At 36.7% G+C, this 22,099-nt stretch overlaps 1 protein-coding gene across 2 annotated transcripts in view; it reads left to right on the top strand.

Moving 5' to 3' along the window:
• Nucleotides 1-22,099, top strand: part of NELL2 (neural EGFL like 2) — a 381,434-nt gene that overhangs the window by 168,178 nt on the left and 191,157 nt on the right. The window lies entirely within an intron of this gene.

Here is a 22,099-nt window from a genome sequence, read left to right on the forward strand (position 1 = left end):
AAATAAATTTTTAAAAAAATCTGTAAGATATGGGGGAGCTTGTTAAATCGTCTGAGATTTACGTGGAAAATCAGAACTACTTTTATACCATGGAGGCTAAGGGAAGAATGTTTTAGAAAAGAAGGAATGATACATGATAACCAAAAGTGCTTAAGAGGCCAGGAACAGTGATACCTAACATTTGATTCCATCAGATTCTAAATATGGAAGTGATTGTCTTAGTGAGGCCATTTTTGGTGAGCCAGAAAGGAGGCCAGATGAGAGTTATGGGGAGTAGAAAGGAAAAGTGATGATACTTTTTGCCATAAATTTTGCTCTGAATGGTTAGAGAGATGGAGCAGTTACTGAAAGCCTATGTAAGGTTCAAAGAGGTTTTTTTTTTTTTTTTTTTTTTTCAGTTGGGAAGGAATAGGAATAGAAAATATTTAAATGTTGATGGTATGCATCCATCATAAAGGGTCAGGGAGAGAGAGAGAGAAAGATGTGGAGGGGGATTGAGAGTGAAAATAGAAGGGAGGAATTAATTGATGGTACAAATTGAGCAGAAAGGGTAGAGTTCAGAGCATAATTGGAGGGCTTTCCTTTTGCTGGGTGGAGAGACATCTCCTATATGGAAACAGGAGGGAAGAATGGATGGATATAGACGTAGCTAATTGTACAGTTTTAGTGGAAACAAAGGTGTCTGTATCTGACACCTTTTATTTTCTCTGTGAAGTGAGACCCAAGGTGAATTGTTGGGAGGAAGGAAGTAGAGTCAGACGTAGAATTAAGATGGGTTGAAAATAGCTGCCTACAGAATGTAATGAGGTGGCCAGAAAATTTTGAGGACCTACATAAAGCTGCTAACTGGAAGCTGTTCTATTCATCCATTTGGTTATACAATTTCCCTCTAACCTTTTGACGACCAAATATAGGGGGGGAAGAGAGTGGATTGATTTTTCTGTGCTTGGGATTTTTATTTCTGGATAAGGCAGTTTATGGTTTTGGCCAAAAATCGATCACACTGAGGGACTCAAGATATTGAAATCGATTGGAAAAGAAGGTAAGAACAGTTCAAGACTGTTAAGTAGGGGAAAGTTACTATTGAACAAGAAACACAATGAGGTTGAAGAATAAATGCAGTGAGAGTAGTTGAGGAAGCATGTTGGAAGTGCACGAGTTCGAGGTGGAGAGTCGACTGATTTGGAGCTGGAGCAGATCTGACTGAGCCAAGAGCAGAATGTTATTCTGTAGGTTAAGTGGGTATGGGGTCAGAGGAGTCAAGAAGCCAGGGTGCTGGATGGCCAATCACACAAATGTCAGAGTCTTCTGGAAGGTGGCAGACATTTGGATGGAGAAAGAAACTCTGACCCAGATTTCAAAGTCAGCAATGAATGAAGGGGTGAATGAATGTGAATGGTGTGTGTGTGTGTGTATAAATGGTAGGAAAGTTGGTGCCAAGAACCTCAAGGAGCAGATTTTTTTTTTTTTTTTTTTTTGTGAGAGCAGAAGGGTGATGGCAACTATACCTCTGACACTGGAGTACAAAATGTGTACCTCATGATGTATTTGAATGCATTATTTTGCACGTCACAGATTGGGTGGCTTAAACAATAGAAATTGATCTGCTCACGGTTCTGGAGGCTAGAAATCTGAGATTAAGGTGGTCAGCAGGTTGAGTTTCCCTTGAGGCCTCTCTCCTTATCCCGCAGCTGACTACCTCCTCATTGTGTCCTCATGTGGCCTTTCCTCTGTGCCTGCACTTCCCTTTTGTCACTGTGCATGCAAACTTCCTCTTCATGTAAGGACACTAGACAAGTTGGGTTAAGGACCACACTAAAGGCCTCATTTTAACTTTGTTACCTCTTCAAAGGCCTTATCTCCAAATACAGCACCATTTTGAGACACTGGGGATTAAAACTTCTAACATGTGAATTTGAGGGGACACAGTTCAGTACGTAATAATGAAGTTTCCATGGTAGTAAAACAACATATAGCTATCCCTTGAAAGATCAAGTGATATTCTTGTAAGGAAGCCAGAATTCAGTTAAGGTCAAAGGTCAAGAGGATGAAGCTAGAAAAGCGATGGAATTCCAGAGGCCTTGGGGGGGTAGTTGGGGAGGGGTGGTAATGAAGGGCTTTGTAGGATGTGAGTAGGTTCATAAAGGAAAGAAGATTGGTAATAAGGAGGAATAAATGAATGAAGTTAGCCTGGTGGGTCTACAAAGTGGGGAGGAGAAGAGATGACTCTTTGTTGAATTAGCTGACTAATGGCACTGTCAATAGTAAGTTCTGATGCAGAAATAGTGAGTATACAGTGCTTTTCACAGTATTTCTACATTTGTTTTCTGTTGCTAAGTGGATGGATTTTTTTACTTTATTCTTTTCAATAGGTTATTATTTGTATAAAGAGAAGCTATTGATTTTGGCCTACTTATTTTACAACTCACCTATTGGTTTGAATCATTTTTCAGGTATTCTCTTTGTCCAAGTCATCATTCATATCTTCCATAAATAGTGATTATTTTGTCTCTATGTCTGTCATATTATTTCTAATAAGAGTGGTGACTCTGGAGCTCCTTGTCATATATTGGTCCATGGTAAGGACTGCGGATTTTATTCTTAGAAAATATATGCAGTAGTGTGGGAACCCTGGGTGGCGCAGCGGTTTAGCGCCTGCCTTTGGCCCAGGGCGCGATCCTGGAGACCCGGGATCGAATCCCACGTCGGGCTCCCAGTGCATGGAGCCTGCTTCTCCCTCTGCCTATGTCTCTGTCTCTCTCTCTCTCTCTCTCTCTGTGACTATCATAAATAATTAAAAAAATTAAAAAAAAAAAGAAAATATATGCAGTAGTGTAAATAAAAATTAATGGAACTTAAACCAGAGTCAGTGGCAATGCAAATGAAAGAAAAAGAATAGCTTTCATAATCCAAAACTTGGCTTTTGACCAAATGTAGAGTCTGGGAAGAGAGAACTTCATTTAGGTGATAAACACTAGGGGGAAATGCCTCTTATGTTCACCTTTAAGTATAGGATTATTTCCTTATTGTAAACATTTGGAAGGGTAATAACTGGGCCAAAGATTATTTATCATTTTAATACTTTTACACAAACTGCCAAGCAGTATCCAGTTATGCCAGCTCTATTACCGTAGTCCTCCACCAGCACCAGGTATCATCATTTAAAATTTTGTTAGATTCATGGCCATTCATGAATGGCCTTCCCTAACTTGAGGTTTGACAAATATGCTGTTAAGTTTTCTCCTGGTATAATTTTAATATTATAATACAAATTATTATATAATTTTAATATTTAAATACATTTAGAGTTTATCTTTGCATATAGTATGAGATATCAAAGACTTTTCCCTTGCAAAGAGTGAACTTGTTTTTAAATCTAGGTGGATAGCATTTTGAAAGCGAAAAATGTGGCCTGGGAACTCCATGTGAAGGGAGTAGCATTCAACCAAAATTTCTTCATGAGAAATATTAATTCATTAGGAATAAATGTAACAAAAATATTCATTAGGAGTATCTTGCATGTAAAGTCCTCACTATGATATTTAAAGCCCTAAACCAGCAATTGAAAACTGGCAGCAAGTGAGCTGTTATAATACTAGATAATGTTTATTGAATGCTTAACTGTGTAGCAGCCCTCATGTCCACCATTTTATATATACGTATTATATACATTACCTCATTAAATCCCTGAAACAGTCCTATGAGGTAAGCATTATTATTATTATAATGTATAAGGAAACAAAGTGTTAAAAGGTTAAATAATGTATGCAAGTCACATAGCAAAGTCCTTGGCCACCATTCATAGGGCCTCTTGCCAACCTACTGACTGTTCCCTAAAAATTCGGTATATTTTACCAACTCCATGTTTTGTTTTAATGTGTTTTGAGTCACACTGACAGCACTGTTAGTGGTAAAGTTAGAGACAGAAAAAAGAGTAGAAAGAAAACCAGTCAGAATTCATCCATCCATCTGTCCATCCATCCATCCATTCCTTGAACAAATAACTCCGTGCCTCCATGTTCCAGACAGAGGTATAAAGGCAGGGGATGAGGTAGGGAATAAGAAAGAGACTGAAATTATTAATCCTGTGGCCTGAATAGAGCTTACTTTCTGTGGGGAGAGGACAATAAACACAAAAATTATAACGATGTGAGGTTGAAAGTATCATGAGGAACAGTCAAGAAGGTATGGAACATGATGGGGTGGTGTGCTGTAGTCTGTCAAGGAGGCTCTAGGGCAAGCTTTTGCTTGGCCCCACATGTCTAACAGACTACAAGAGGCCCAGGGCAGTGTGTTGAGGGGGTTCTGAGAGAGGTGATGGGAGCCAGGAGCCCTGTTTTACAAGAACCTGGTGGATCTTATGAGCCTTGCTAAGGACCTGGGGTTTTATCTCAGCCTGCTTAGTAATGTAGGGGATAGAAGTGAGGACTTAGGGTAGCCTGAGTGGCTTGGCAGTTTAGCGCAGCTTTCAGTCAAAGGTGTGATCCCGGAGACCAGGGATCAAGTCCCATGTCAGGGTCCCTGCATGGAGCCTGCTTCTCCCTCTGCCTGTATCTCTCTGTCTCTCTCTCTCTGTCTGTCTGTCTGTCTGTCTCTCTCTCTCTCTCTCTCTGTGTCTCTCATGAATAAACAAATAAAATTAAAAAAAAAAAAGAAGTGAGGACTTAATGCCTGGGCAGTGACAGTGAGTAGGGCACCATTGTGGAAGTGCCTGACTTGGCAATTGAGAGTAGTTTGGAGGAGGAGTCAGTGATGCCAACATATTGAGGCACATCGAGGCTCAGTTAAGGTAACTAACTAAGAATGATGGTGTGGTGTAGAGGGGAAAAGACAATTTTGAGGAGAAGGGGATGCAGTCTGAAGGTGGGAAGTTGGAGAACAACTATTTCAGGAATGGGAAGTAGATGAGGAACAATTAGAGAGGTGGGAGGGAAAGTAGGAGAGCTGAGAGCTGGGCCAGTTCACGGGGCGTTCTTCAGGACTTTCCTCATTGAGATCTGTTGGCCTCCTGAGAATGCCCTTACATCTGTTGAGAAGCAAAAGCTGTAGCGTGGTGATAATTCAACTGCAGATGAAGTCAGATCTGGAGTCTAGTCTGTCACTTGTGAGCATTGTGAACCTGGGTAAGTCATTGACGTTCACCTTAATTTCTTTGTTTCTTTGGCTGTTTCTGTGTTTACTTGTTGTGAGCTTAAGTGAGATACTGGATGTCAACTATCCTGCTGGAACAAAATAAGCCCTTATTGAGTGGTACTGTTCTGATAATTGTTAAATACTGTACTTGGTGATTATTTGAGATAATGTATATGAAATAACTTATGATTGTGGGAAAAAAACTAGGTGTGAGTTGTTACTAATAATAAAACTGAGTTCCTAGTCTTTTCTGTACTGCTTTCTAACTGTAGTAACTCCTATACTAATTTTATAATTTTAGAGAACTATTTAGTGTCTGTTTTTATAGAGATGTGTATAAAGCAATATGATGGTATTTTTTTTGCAAAATATTTCAAATTGAAAGCTTAGATAAAGCACCAATTGAAGCTCAGAATTTAATTTTGTAGGTTTATACTAAAATTACAAAGTATACATATTTTAAATTTTGATGAACTCCTTATTTTCACCTTAAATTTCAGTAAATTAAGGAAGACTTTCTTTAAAGTTGAAGAAATAATGTTTTTGTAATGTATATAGCTCTAGAATTATAGACTCAAAAATAAACGTAGGAAAAATATGAAATGATGTCGTGGTCGTAGATGTAGATATTTAATCTTGTCAGTAGTTTCTGATTTTGTGTTCTACAAATTTGTTTCTCAAAAACAAAATTGAAATTAAATATGTGTAGCTAATAGTAATTTTAATGAATATTTTAAGAAGGAAAACAGAGTGTGCTTCAGATTTCCAATGTAATATATATGAAATATAGTTATTTCAGAGGCTCAGGTGCTAGAAGCATCTGAGCCTCTCCCTTGAGGCCATCAGGCTCTTTATCTAAAACAGAATAAGAATAAAATATAATTGAATGGGAAAAAAATCTAAGTTGGTGTTTGAAAGTCTTTAGAGAAAAAATGATTCATCCGAAACCAAAACAATATTAATACATCTGCTATTCCTTCCTTCCCCCTTTCACTTACTCTATAATTATATTTTATTTCCTATTACCCTATTTCTCATCCCTTAATGACCTCAATTTTCTGATTGGTCCTCTTTGACCTGCACAGAAGCCTGCTTAAGCATTCAATGAATTCTTTATGAAATTCTGTGGTAATTTAATCTGCTCTGCAAGGTTCTTTTGGGAGCTTTGTTCTATTCTCTAACTTGGAAAGCTGTTGCCAAATCCTGATTTTTATTTCTCCTCCTCTTAGTAGTATTTTGGGAAGAACGCAAATATTGCCCACTCTGCTTTTATAATTACTCTTGCTATAATTTTCTTTTGATGTTGGATCAGTTTTTAGAAGTACCGAATTCCAATTAAGTCATCTGACATAATTGCATTCATAGCCTGTTATCTTAATTTTTCCATTTAACATATTTTAATGATCGTCATCGAACCTTCTCTCTCTCGGATGTGTGTGGAATAGCCAAGCCTGGATAAACAGAAGCATAATAGAAAGAAGTAGGCTTTCCTGAAAGCTTTGGTCAGCCATGTTGCTTCTGGCTGTCATCTTGACACCAGAAGAGAGTGGCACTGAGAAAAGAGTGAGAAGGAGTCCTTTTCCATGAGTAATGTTTGTCTGAATGTAGTGAATTTTCTGGTAATGCACATTTCTAATTATCTTCCATTAGTGCTGTTTAGCCTAAATAGAAGAAATGGAATTTTGAAGTTGCTTGATTTTGCGTTATACAGTAGAGCCACATGAAAGCAAGCACACAAGCTTTATATAGCTCCCCAAACTCCGTGTTTCCTATCAGTGAGTCCTCCAGCATTAGCGTATTAGAAACTATCTACCTCCTTATAAAAGTCTCAAAATAGAGTGTCCTAACAGGAAATATTAATAAAATTCCTGCTTCTTGTCCATTCTCCCAGGTAGTCGTGTGCTACCCTGAACACCATCCGCTCTAGGAGCCGTAAAGAAACACACCTCCCCTTTTCGCCTGATCTTTTGCAATACACATTTGTTGTCTCTTTTATTTTTGAAAAAGGTAGAAAAGGAAAAAAAGACTCTCCTTTGAGTAGCTTTCTTTACCTCTGAAGAAGGATACCTCTCTGGTTTCAATGCCTTGTTCAGGAGAGGACTTTTTTTGGAATGTGTTTTACGCAGAGCGTTTGGTATATATACTCATAATCTCCTCTGCTTTCTTATTTTCTCTTCCTTTCTAGTTTCTTGCTGGTTTTCATGGTTTACACAATTGCTTTCTCACTTGAGTGGTAATAGTCTTGTTGCTTGAGAATATTTCCTACCATTCCAGTGCCGTGTACACTCACCAAAGGACAGGTTTTCCATAGTAGGCAAGACAGTGCTTACCTTGTGGCCATTTCCCCTTTATGCATCAATTTCCCTTTTTGCATAACTACATTCTGAGTGATGGTGTCACCTCTCCTTTTCCTTCATGAACCATCTGCACTTGTTCAAATAATGCCCTCACTATTACCCTCTCCTCTCCTGCTCCCCTGGGGTCATCGCCTCACTCTTGTTGGCTAAGCATAACGGCTCTTGGAAACACATGTAATGATCCCAAAGACAGTTCTTTCTCACTCTCTCTTCTGAGAAGGTGACTAAATAGTTTCTTCTACAGGGGATGGAAATATTAAAGGAAATGATGTATGTGTATATGGAGAGGAGTCACCTGATGCACTCTCACGCTGTAGTAATTTTTGAGTACTGCATATGTCCTGGCTAGGGAAAGCCAGAAGGAAAAATAAATGTCCAAAATACATTAGAATAGAATCAGGAAAAATAATGAGATGATGACAGAAATTTATATTCTTGGGGGACCAAGCAACTCCTGGGCAGAAGTTCAAGACCCACTTTGGGCACAAAACCTACTTAAAAAAGGAGGGGTTCCTGGGTGGCTCAGTCAGTTAAGTATCTGACTCTTGGTTTCAGCTCAAAACATGCTCTCAGGGTTGTGAGACTGAGTCCCATATCTGGGATGCTTGAGAGTCACCCTCTCCTTCTCCCTCTGCCCCTTGCCCCTCACATGCTCTCTCTTTCTCTCAGAAATAAAAAGAAGAAAGAAGAAAAATTATTCCTTTTTTCTGCATTTCAGTATATTTGAGAGAAAAGATAAGGAAATATAGAAGGAAATAGAGATAACATTGAAACAATATTGAATAGGTGTAATAAATAATTTTTTAAAGGAGCTGATAATGCATTATTTATCTTCTCACCTTTACAGTGGCTCTGGCTACACTGAATCCTCCAAAGAAATTTCTTTTGCAATTTGCCTTTAGCTAAACCGTTGGGACAGACTGAACTAAAGTAATAGGCAACTTTCAGAGGTTCATTACCTGTCAATCTTTGATATAAACCCTCGCCAATGCTAATAAAATATTACAGTTAGTCCTTTTGGAGTCATCTTTTTGTTGAGAGGACTGATTTTGTCATGCAAGATTAATATAGCATGAGTGATATTAGTTTAATACTGAAATATCTGTTTCTATCGGAACCATTTTGCCTTTTACAGTGTCTAAATTATTTATGAGTATGTGCAAATTTTCCATGATACAAGTCCTATACTATGTAATATTAACTTTAATTTATTTATTTGTTTGTTTGTTTATTTATTTATTTATTTATTTATTTTGGTGTCTTCCTCTCTCTTTGCTAGCTTTTACTTTTCCCTCTTTGACATTTGACTTTATTGTTTGAGTACTTAATTTCAAAAGCTGATCTTAAATTCTGACCATTTTAATTTGGTAAATGGATAGATCTTTGCATTGCTTTCTCACTGTCCAAGTTTGAAGAATTTGGTTTATATAAGCCAAAGTTGCCTGGATGTCTCTAATCCTATTCGATAAGCAAAGTATGTTTTATTTAATTATAGCACCTTGGAAACTAAGTATTTCTCAACATTCAGTCTTTTACATGATATTTTTAAAGCCCTGTTATAGGTATGTGTGTTAATAATACTAACAGTGATTTATTTAAATTTGATTCCTTTGCATGGGTAATAGTGTTTTTTTTAAATATTTTATTTATTTATTCATGAGAGACACACAGAGAGAGAGGCAGAGGAAAAAGTAGGCTCCCTGCAGAAAGCCCGGTGCAGGAGTCGATCCCAGGCCCCTGGGATCACTCCCTGAGCCAAAGGCAGACGCTCAACCACTGAGCCACCCAGGTGCACCAATATTTAGTGTTTTAAATATTAAGGAAGAGATACAAAGCCTGTTGAATATATTGGATGGGATCTTTCATTCTTTTATTTCTATAAAACATAGGATCGTGAGGAAATACAAAAGAAGGGATGGTTCCTTGTCTGTAAAGATTAAATAAAGTGCAGGGGAAAATAATGCTCTCACCAGTGATTTATGAAAGCATATCTATTGTGAAAAGCATATCTGAATTTTGTTGTTGTTATTGTTGTTGTTGTTGACTACCATTCAGACACAAGTATGAAGGGATGGGGCTCCTGGGGTGGCTTAGTCAGTTAAGCATCTGACTCTTGATTTTGGCTCAGGTCATGATGACCTCAGGCTCATGAGATGGATCCCCTCGCATTGGGCACTGTACTGGGCATGAATTCTGCTTAAGAGTCTCTCTTCCCCTTCTTCCGCCCCTCCCCTGATGCTTGTGCACGCACACACGTGTGCTCTCTCTCTCTCAAAAATAAAAAAGAAATATGAAGGGACAATTTATTTATGTATTATCTTGTTAGTCTATATGAATGTTAATGTTATTTGCATTTAAGATGACAATATTGACAAATGTGCCCATCAATTTGAAGTTTCTGAAAAAGGCCAATGTGATTTCTAATCTTTTGCTGGTGCTAAATGCTGGTAATTTGCTCTATACACATTTTGTAGGGTTTATTGCTCCTGTGATGCAGAACCCTCATTTTACAGATGAGAAAATTGAGACTCAGATAAGGGACAGTATACCATATTGATTAAAAGTCTGAACTCAGAAAGCAAGACTATCTGGCTTCAAATCCTGGCATTGCTACTTACCATTTGAGTGACTTTGGTTAGCCAAGTGGATTTATTGGTAGAGTTAGAGTAAATATATGTAGAGTATTTTGAAACATTGCCTGGCATATGATAAGCTCCATGTAAGTATCAGCTATTACTACTATAATTATTATTGATATATGATCATATAAATTAACCACATCAATCCTGGATCAGAGTTTTTATCTCTTATCCATATGCTATTGCATGACACATGTTGCCATTCTAGTATGCTGTGTTGTAATGTACTCTGCCTCTCTGAAATTCAAAGGCATATGTGGAAAAGTGGGGCATGTGTGAATTTTAGACCTTCCCTTGGTACAGCAGAGGGGGGTAGCATGTCATCTGGTAATTGGTACAGAAGAAACGAAGTGCAAAACTAAAGAAATGTAGTTAGTATTTATTAGTGTGTATGTGTGTGTGTGTGTGTGTGTGTGTATAGTGTGCATGTGTGTATATATTTGATGTTTGTTTGTCCCTTTTCCAAACCTCTTGTCATCCACCATTCTGGTCTCTTTTTCTTAGCATTTGAATCTTGCATTTTTATCTGTATAGCTGCCTCTTCTAATAAGTGTTGTCACAAGTTTTCTTTTTTTACTAGTTTATGCCATGTAGTTCAATACCATGCCATATACTTTTGGGTTTAGCTGTGTGTGTCTTTGACTACAAGTTATGGAAAACCTTGATGCAAATCGGGGGGAAAAAGAGACAATTTATGGAATTATGCAAGAAACAGTTCACAGACAGGGCAACTCAGGAAAGTTATGCCAGTGTCCTGTCTATTTTTTGCTTCTTGTTTTGCACCTTCCTTCGTATATTGGCTTTATCTTCAGGAGCATAGGAAGACAATCATAACAATTCCAGGAATTACATCTAGATAAAGTGCATCCAGAGGAATAAAGGAAACATCAGCTTTCTGTATCTATCTATCATTCTTAAAGGCAAGAAAATCTTTCCCAGAAGTCTTTTCATAGGTTTCCTCTTATTTCTTATTGGCCAGAATTGGGTCACATGCCCATTAATCAAGTAATCACTAGTAAAGCAAATTGAATTACCATGTCTGGTCTAGAATAATAATTTGGATAGAATAGAAATTGGAAAACTTTTGGAACAGACAATAACTATTTTGGTTTTACAGGTGACATGTTCTCTTTTGCAGCTACTAAACTCTGTCTTTGCATATAAATTTTACATATAAATAATATGTAAACAAACAAGCATGGCTATTTTGCAATAAAACCATATACATTGACATTGAAACTGGAATTTCGTATAATTTTCACATCATAAAATATTACTCTTTTTTTTTATTTTGCACCCAGCCATTTAGGGATGTGAAAACTATTCTAAGTTCTATGCTGTACAAAAGGGAGTAGCAGATGGGTCATAGTTTATCAACCCTAGTCAATTCTCAGGACTAATACAAGCTGTTTTGACCAAAGAAATTCTAATCTTGATGTTTGTACATGCTCTAGGAGCTTCATATTTCATGCTATTGGGATATATAAAGAATATTGATTTTTCTTTTCTGAAACCACCTTTGGAAAAAAAAATCCACGAACCTTTGTTTTTATTTTTTATCTTGTGCTTTGAGTTTGTCATTAAGGATACACACACAGACACACACACACACACACACCATTGCAGATTGTATAAAGACAATATAGGAAAGTATAAGGTGATGTGAGAGGCAAATCTTGGGACTTAACTTATGCTGGAATTTGAAAAGTCCTTCTCTAGAAAAGTGCCATTTAAGATCAGAAGGATGAGTATGCCAAATGTGTGGTGTGGGCGGGATGGTGGGACGTTGGGGGGAGGACATTCTAGAGAGAGGAAATAGCAAGTATTAAGGACTCTAAGCCAGAACAAGCTCAGACTTTAAATGCCAGTGTTTCTGAATTATGGTAGCTAATGAGTGGGAGAGAGTTAGGAGATGGCATTTTTCTATTCACTGAACAAACTCTTAAGTTCCAGGTACTTGGCTAGATGCTTGAGATATGAACACAATAATACAGTGTTTCTCAATGACTTTACAGTTCAAATGAGGAGTGATTACAATATAATGTGCTGGATGCCATCTTAGAGATAGGTAGAAAGTGCTGTGGATCCAAAGAGAATTCTCATTTGAGTGATACAGGGAACACTTCCCAAAGGAAATTATATTTGACTAAATTGGAACTTTGTTTGCTATGAGATCTTCCTTCATAGTAGCAGCTGGTTCCTATGACTTCATTATTGAGTTCCTCAGCAGTTGGTCCATATTTTTATCTTGTTAATTTGTAGTTGGTCACATATTTCTTTGGAGCCATCTTTTTGTCCTTTTTGTCCTCATTTGTATCTGGGTTTTAATTAGATTGTTCGGGCCTGGAGAGCAAGAATTCTCTTTTGGTTGAATACTGAGGGAAGATATGCAGAGTTGGAGAGGAAGACTTAGTTTAATAATTAAATGACAATATAGAATTAATGAAGAGCAAAACCCATGTTTAAGAACCAGGGTGAGAATGGAAGAAAGATTCTCTGTGGGCATTGGTGCATTTAATGATGCTGGTTGATCACAATTGTTTTGCAGCCAGGTGACGGTGCTCTAAGGGCCTTGATTCATGTATTTCTCATGGAGGAAGGTTACAGAGCAGTAGGAACTATGTGCCAAAGAAAGTTCATGGAAAAAAAGGTGATTAGGATTAAAATAAAAATAACAGTAGTCTTAGAGATGTCTTCCATGAAAAATCGGAAAGGAATATGGAAGGAGTGGTCAAGCAAATACTGAGTCTGTCTATTAAAGAGACATAATTTTATCAACAGAACAAACAGATGTTTTGTTTTTATAACTGATTATTGATTGTGAACTAAATAGGCACTTGCTGACACTATTTGTTCTAATTATTAGAATGGCCCAGACTGCTGTATTCTGAGCAGTTATGCAAGACCAAGAAAACAGCAGCTATACGTGGGAGACATAGACTAATATAAGATATTAAAAGAATGGGTATGCTTTATGTTAGACAAAGCAACTGAACTCTGAAATATTAGAAAATAATTTTAGTACAGCATGGGTATTTTAGAATTTTCAAGTATATTTATAGAATAAAAATATTGTTAGCTCTAAATATTTTGATAAAAGTCTGAATAACTAAAATATAATTCTATGATTTTAGGTAATTCATTACAACATTAAAAATAAAGTATGACAGTAAATCTGATCAATGGCTATAGAGGTATATAGAATATATTATGATGGTAATTTATGATAGTAATTTCAGTGTATGAATTGATCAAGTAAATTAGAGAAATATTTTTATTACTTTTAATAAATATTAATTTTATGCTTGAATAGATAAATTTAAAGTCAGTACTAAGTTATATATCATTTTTCTCTTAAAACTTCGTTGGGGGAGCATTTGGGTGGCTCATTCGGTTGGGTGTTTGATTCTTCATTTCAGCTCAGGTCATGATCTCTGGGTCCTGGAATTGAGTCTGGCATCAGGCTCCACACTCAGTACACAGTCTATTTGGGATTTTCCCTCTTCCTCTCCTTCTGCCCCTTGCACTCTAAATAAATAAATAAACAAATAAATAAATAAATCTTTAAAAAAACTTTGTGGGAGACTAACTATAAATCATTTATTAATTCTATAACTAATTTTATATAAAATTGTTACATTTAAATAAGCTTTGCAAACTATTAACAATAAGAATAATTAATTTCAAAGTTTAAATTATCTGACGGCAATTAGCCTGGATTAATTTCCAATAGTAGAAATTTGAAGGTAACTTTTTTCTGATCCCTCTTTGGCTACTACTAAATTTGTCAGAGCCACATTCCAGCAAAGACTGACTTAATTAAGAAAATATCTATGTAAAATGTTGACATTTACTGTTGATTGTCGTCACCTTTTTTTAAAAATAAGGCTGACCCTAGTATATATGTTTGATATTCAGCACTATTAAGTCTAGTATGTACTTTACACTTTAGAGGTCTCGAATCTTAGCTTTTGTCTTATAATTCCTAGACAGTGTAGCTTCCTCTATAGGAATCAAGATTTTCTTTGTTTAGCAACCTTTAATAGAATTGCCTGCTTCTATTTCTTTGTTTGCTGGTTTGTTTGGATTGAGTGCTTGTTTATAATTTAGTTGACTTAAATTTTGGTATTGAGTAGTTTGAATTTTAGAGATTCTTCGTTTTGTCAGCAGTTTATATTCCTGTTTTCAATCAATTAAAAAGATGAAAGCGGTGAATGAAATTTCCTATTTTGGGTAAAGGAAGACTAAGTTATTTGAATCAACCATTTCTGGAAGCAACTAAGAAAAGAGGATACAAATATTTAAAAATAATAATAATAATAATAATAATAAAGACACTTAAAAGTTGAAAAAATAGCAAGAGATTACCAAATAAAAATGAAGAGAAACTCACAAAAGAGAGCACAGTGGGGCAAACAATCAGTGAAGCTGCTTTTGCTGTGAGAGGCTGTTTGTTCTCAGAAATTTTGAGCTTTCCTTTTTATGGCCTTTTAGGGCAAGGGGGACAGACTTAAAAGCCCAGCAAATATAGAAGGTGCAAGTATATAGGAAACCCAATAAACTGCCATTCTAAATGGTTGTACCTTTGGGACATGAAACCTGAGTTGTTCAGGGATGGTTGTTTAGGGGCCTCAGACCTTGGATTTAGTTTAAGGTCATATTATGCACTTGGTAAAAGAAAAATGATCCTCCTTTCTGGAATAATCTGCCTTTATCCTAGACTTCAAGTTATTCTTAGAAATATTTTTTCAAGTACAACTAAACACCTAAGAAAACAAAACACTAAGAATAAGAACTTGAAGAAATGATAACAAAAACAGACTGCAAAGATGTCCGATTAGAATTAACCAGCATTTAATGTAGTCCAATTATGCATAATATGTTTAAAGGTAAATCTGGGTTTATCTTCAGGGAACAGGAAAACAAGATAGCTGATTTGAAAAGAAACAGAAACTCCAAAAATGAAAAATATAACTGAGAAAAAAATGCAGTCTCAGAAAATGGATTTATGAGGTGCCTCAGTGGCTCAGCGGTCGAGTGTCTGCCTTTGGCCAGGGCGTGATCCTGGGGTCCCAAGATCGAGTCCCATATCGGGCTCCCTGCATGGAGCCTGCTTCTCTCTCTCTCTCTGTGTCTCTCATGAATAAATAAATAAAATCTTTTAAAAAAAAGAAAAAGAAAATGGATTTAACAACAGAGTAGACAGAAATATGTGGCATTAGTGAGCTGGAAAATACATCATAAATTATCTTAAAGCCAGAACAAAAGATTTTGAAAGATGCAATATACTGAAGAGAAGGAAGAAGACAGGGAGAAAGTAGGAGAGTGTTCATATACATTTCATATGAGTTCCAAGAATAGAAGGGAGGAAAAATGGCTGAGAATTTTCTGGAACTGATAAAAGATACCATTCTGCAGATTCAAATGCCCCAACGAATCACATGAAAAGTAAATAAAGGTAAATCCTTATCTAGACACAATATAGTGAAACTTCAGAAAACTGAAGACAAAGATAAATTCTAAAAAGGAGACGATATTACATTCAAGGGAGTGATGAATAAACTGATCACAGTTTTTTTAAGACTACTTTTTTTAGAGCAGTCTGAAGTTCACAACCAAATTGAGAAGAAGGTACAGAGATTTCCCCATATACTCCACACCTCCACACATGCAGAGCTTCCCCCATTATCAATATCACCCATCCCCATGGTACATTTGTTACCAAGAATAAACCTACATTGACACATCATAATCACTCAAAGTCCATGGTTTACCTTAGGGTGCACTGTTAATGTTGTACAGTTTGTGGATTTGGGCAATGTTTGATGACATTATATTCATCATTATCATACAGAGTATTTTCAATGCCCTAAACATCTTTTGTGCTTTCCCTATTCATTCATCTCCCTAGGCCTCTGGCAGTCACTGATCTTTTCTATTGTCTCCATTGTTTTGCCTTTTTCTGAATGTAAGATGTTTGAAATCATACAGTATGTAGCCTTTTCCGAATGGCTTGTTTCACATAGCGATATGCATTTAAGGTTTCTTTACATCTTTTCATGGGTTGATACCTCATTTCTTTATTTTTTAAAAACATCTATTTATTTATTAGAGAGAGAGAGAGAGAGAGAGAGAGAGAGACAGAGATCATGCATGTGTTGGGGGGAGGGGCAGAGGGAGAGAATCTTCAGGCAGACGCCCTGCTGACCACAGAGCCCAACATGGGACTCACTTCCATGACCCATAAGATTATGACCTGAGCCAAAGCAAGATTATGACCAGAGCCAAAGCCAAGAGTCAGACACTCAATCAGCTGAGCCACCCGGATGTCCCAATAATCCATTTCTTTTAGCTTGGACAGTATTCCATTGTCCGGATATACCATAGTTTATCCATTCACTTACTGAAAGATGATATCTCCGTTGCTTCCAAGTTTCGGTAGTTATGAATAAAGCTGCTAAAATCTGTGCTTGGGTTTTTGTGTGGACATAAATTTTCAACTACTTAGGTAAATACCAAGGAGAGTACTTGCTGGATCCCGTGGTAAGAATATGTTTAGTTTTGTAAGAAACTGCTGAACTGTCTTCCAAAGTGGCTGCACCGTTTTGATTTCCTGCCATCAACGTATGAAACTTCTGGTTGCTTAACACCTTTGCCAACATTTGGTGTTACTAGTGTTCTGGACTAATGGGCCATTCTCACAGGTGTGTAGTGTTATCTCATTGTTTTAATTTGCATTTCTCTGATGACATATGATGTGGTGCATCTTTTCATATGTTTATTTGACATCTGCATCTTTTCTTTGGCCCATTTTAAAATCAGATTGTTTTCCTATAGTTGAGTTTTAAGAGTTCTTTTTTTATTTTGGATAACAGCCCTTTATCAGATGTGTCTGTGGCTTGTCTTCTAAGACTCTTGATATTATCTTTTGTGGAGAAGTTTTAAATTTTAGTGAAGTCCTGCTATCAATTATACCTTTTGTGGATCTTGCCTTTGGTGTTGTATTCATAGTATTTTACTTAAGAATTTATAGAATTAAAAAAATAGAATAATAACATTATAGTATCAGGGGCAAAATGTGTTAAATGTGTTAAAATGTGTTACTGAATGAGTGTAGGAGAAAATGCAATGATGAAAAAATATTCAATCCAAGATAAGTTATAAAAGGGAGAGAAAAAGAAAGCACAGGCAGGAAAAGAGAAAGCTCAAAATAAGGTAAGTAGGTTAAAAAATTAAACATATAAGCTATTACACTAAATGTAAATGGGCTAAACATTTTAGAAGATAAATATATTGAGGCTGAATTAGTGAAATCCTGCTTTATACTATTTAAAAGGTGCATATCTAAAGCATAAGAATACAGAGAGAGATTAAAAGTGAAAGGATAGTAAAAGTCCATAGAAACAAAAGCTGGTTTCTCCTGATTAATATCAGACAAAGTAGACTTCAAGGCAAAAAGTATTACTAGAGTTACTTCATTTTTTTAAAAAAGATTTTCATTTATTTATTCATGAGAGACACACACACACACACACACACACACACACACACACACACAGAGGCAGAGACACAGGCAGAGGGAGAAGCAGGCTCCATGCAGGGAGCCTGATGTGGGCTTCGATCCCAGGTCTCCAGGATCATGCCCTGGGCTGACAGCGGTGCTAAACCGCTGAGCCACCCGGGCTGCCCCTAGAGTTACTTCATAATGATAAATTTTCAAATCCCAAGGAAGACATAGCAATTTAAATTTGTATATCCCTAATAGAGCCTTAACATTTATGATACATAATTTACAGAACTACAAGGAACACTAGATGACTCCATAGTCAAAGTGAAGTTGCAGTAAATGACGATACAAATACACGCAAAAATCATTAAGGATACTGAGCACTTGAATATAATGAACAATCCAGGCCTTTTAAATAAATACAGACTATTATGTTCCCAAAGTAGAGTTGACATAATCCTTTAAGAACTAATACAACATTTAAAATATTGAATATATTGGATGATGAAGCTCATCTCAACAAATTTCGAAGAACTGAAATTATTCAGGATATACTGACCACAACACAAACATCTAGAATTCAGTAATAATAGATCAGTAGAAAATTCCACGCTGGAATTCATTCAGTTTCTCAAATAAGCCAAGTTAATTTCCACCTTTGCGTGGAATTTTTTTTTTTCTGTCATTCCTCCCCATATTAGCTCCTCTCAGCCTTTGGTCTCAGCTAAAATTTCATATCCTCCCAGAGGTATTCTCTGATTAATCTAAAATGGCCTCCTAGTTATTAAGTACCTCAGACTCTTGATTGTTTTCTTCACTTAGTGTTAACCTGTGCTTATTTTTTATTTGCCTAGTTAGTTGTCCTTGAATCTACCTCTATATTCCAGAATCTGTGAGGGCAAGGTCTATGTCTGTTCACTGATGGGTTCCAAGGTGCTTAGCACTGTCTGGCATATAGTAGCTACTCAAGAGGTATTTCTTGAGTGAGAGAATGAGAACGAACATTTCCATAATTTACTTCTTAATGGTGTGAGGAGGAATACAGCAATAAACATGATAGCATCTTTGAAGTCATGAAATATTATAGGAAACCTTTTCACTTCTTAATTCCAGAGGCTTTTCTGAGGACTGTAATCAAATTTTGACATACTGTTATGAGAAGTGTTAAATTTGGGGGTAATTTAATTCTTATTTCCAGACTTAATGTGGTTAACATTTTACCCTCAATGTTTCATTTACCATAGCTGTAGAAAAATTTACTTAATTAGCCCCCTAAGGGGGACAATTGTCTGAAAATAGGAAAAAGTGATGTATTTCAACAAATATTTTGTTCCAAGATACAAGCACAGCTGTGTTTAATTAGACTCAATTTCTAGTCTGACAGTGCACTCGAATTCTTTCTTCCTTTCAGTCTCTGTCATCCCCACCCTCTTCTTCATCCTCTTCCTTGTCCTCCACTTCCATGACTTTTATTACTTTTTTTAAAATTATGAACATAAGTAAATTATTTAAAAGTTAAGAAAAACCACTGGAAATAGAGCTGTAGGTTTATGATGTTATCCTTAATTATAGTGTAAGAATAAAATAGTTTTGGCCAGATTCTTAAAGTAACATCCTGTGAGTCATTCTCTGATTTTGTCCAGGATGGAGATTTATATTAAAAACTCACTGACTTGACTGGTTGGATTAATCTACACAGTGATCTGCAGTACCGGCCATACTTTGAAATCGCCTGGATGCTCTTAAAAACTGCTGATGCCCAGGCCCCCTCTCCTAAAGATTCTGATTTAATTGGTCTGAGTTCCACATGTTGGTATTTTCAATAATCTTAGGTGATTCTTACATGCAAGCAGGATTAATAATCAGTAACCTACAACTTTGCTATTCAAAGTGTGATCACTGGACCAGCGGCATCTGTATCACCGGGAGGCTGGGTACACATGCAGAATCTCAGATCTACCCAGTCAGGATTCTCATTTAAATAGGATCTCTAGGTGAATTGAGAAGCACTCATCTACAATTTCCATTGACTCTGTTAAAAATTTTTTTGAAAGGAGTCAACTGAACTTGAGGCTAAGCCAGTATACTTATGCTCCCAGAACATGGTTTTCATACTAACCAAGAGATAGGCATTGCTCCCAAACCTGTTTATGTCTGTTGTATTTGTCTTCCAATTGTAATGTTATTGAATTGCCTTAAATACATCTACATGTATAATATGTAAACCAGTGAAATATGAATGTGAAAAGAAGTACTTTAAAAAAAAAAAAAACTTAGGGCAGCCCTGGTGGCTCAGCGGTTTAGCGCTGCCTACAGCCCAGGGCATGATCCTGGAGACCCGGGTGGAGTCCCACGTCAGGCTCCCTGCATGGAGCCTGCTCCTCCCTCTGCCTGTGTCTCTGCCTGTCTCTCCTCTCTGTGTATTCTCATGAATAAATAAATAAAAATCTTTTAAAAAATACTTAAAAAAAACAGTGGTAAGCTCAAACTGCTAAAAAATATACTCTTGGTTTGGGTGTCAATAAGACAACTTAAAATGTTATGGAATAGTATTAGAATGATCCCTCTTTTATTGCTTGGCAAGTTTCTACCCTAGTTCTCTTTAAAAAATTAGAAATTATAGGCAACACTATGTTTTATTTATGTAGCCAAGTATGCAATGAAGTACAATCAACGAATCCGTAGTAAAGAAAAGTGGTGTACTTCAAAACCTTGTTGAATAGTGTGGATTTGTGTTTTAAATTAAAATGTTTTTTAAAAAGATTTTATTTAAGAGAGAGAGTGAATGAGAGACAGTACAAATTGGGGAAGGGAGAAAGAGAAGCAGACTCCTCCCTGAGCTGGGAACCCAAAGTGGGTTCCATCCTAGGATTCTGGGATCGTGACCCGAGCTGAAGGCAGGTGCTTAACCAACTGAGCCACCCAGGTGTCCCGAAACTAAAATGTTTAAAGTACATATTTATTGTTGTCTACGATTTCTCACTTTAACTGATTTTTTTTAAATGGACCAAAAAACTATCCAAATAACACAGATTAAAGAGGCTTCTACTGAATATCTATGTGACTGTCCATTTAAATGCTAATTGTACTTTTCTCTTTCCCAGTTCTTTTTTCTCTGCATAGCAAAATAGTTTTCAAGCTTAGCTGTGCCTGGACAGCTTTAAAAAAAAATAGAGACCCAGATCCTACACTTATAGATTCTTTTTAATTATCTGATGTGCAGTTGGGGCATAGAGTTTCAATGCTCTTCAAGTGATTTTAATATGCATCCACAGTTGAGAACTGTTGGCCTAGCAGGTTGGGAGCAAATAAATTGGTTATAAAATCAATTCATAATAAATCAGTTCCAGCTTATATAGCTATCCTGAGTAGATGCCAATTAGGATCCAGGTACTAAGTATATCGTTATGAGTATTATTCTATTTTATTCTCTGAATATATTATGAGTACTCTTCCTCCAACTTAAATCGTATTAAAGCATTTCAGTCCTCATTTTCAGATGCTCCTCTTCTGTGCAGCATTTCCAGTTCCGCTCTTGTAAGACATTGTTCTTCTTTCCATCCCCGTACCACCTGTGACGTGTATGTCACCACCTGTGACTTGTGCACATGGTTATCTGTTTTCCATGCTGGGCTGACTGCTCCTTGGAGGCAGGAAGGCACCTGCTTGGTATAGTGCGGGTCAGACATTAGGTTATCCTAAATGCTCCCCTTTTCCTCTGGGTGTTGCCAATCTTTGTGCAAAACTCTTTGTGAAATAATTTTGTTTCTCTTATTTAAACTTTCATTGCTTTCTGCTTTCCTCTCTCCCAGTTCCATCTCAAGGACGCTTTTAAATGTTGCTGTCCCCTGCTCCCTCCTCTCTCCTCAGTGTACTGCCCCTTCTGTATGTCTGGCTCCCTTTGACCTTGAGCTTCTTCTACTCCTGTGGCTTATATTCTTTGCATTATAGAAGGAGTGAGTTATTAATAAATCTCTCCAAAAACTGCATTTGAAATATGGCCTCATAAGGGCACTACCTTCTCCCAACACTTTCTTTCCTTCTTTGTGTTGTGTGTACACAGAGGTTGTGTTGAAACTGCACACTCACTGTTTCAGGGTCTTTACTTGTCATCTCTTAATTGAGCACAGATGTGTGGTTTATTCTGAAAAGGGTCCTGCTTTGTAATGCACAAAGCATTTTATGTTCAATGTCCCCACACAGTAGTATCGAAACAACGTGTATCTAAAAGGTGCCAGTCATTTGGAAAAATGTTTTCCAAAGGTTAAACCGAAGATTAGGTGTTCAAGTGTTGACGGAGTTCTCTGGATTTTTAGTGGTAAGAAAAGATATACAGAAGGACTGTCAGATGAATTCTAGTCCTGGCTTTGAAAATGACAATGTGTGAACTTTTCCTTATTATAGTTTACATTATGTTTTCGTTGTAAAGTGATAAACCTGTTGCCTCATGTGTATTCATGCTG

Source organism: Canis lupus, chromosome 25, assembly GCF_048164855.1.
Source record: "Canis lupus baileyi chromosome 25, mCanLup2.hap1, whole genome shotgun sequence".
Taxonomy (NCBI): domain Eukaryota; kingdom Metazoa; phylum Chordata; class Mammalia; order Carnivora; family Canidae; genus Canis; species Canis lupus.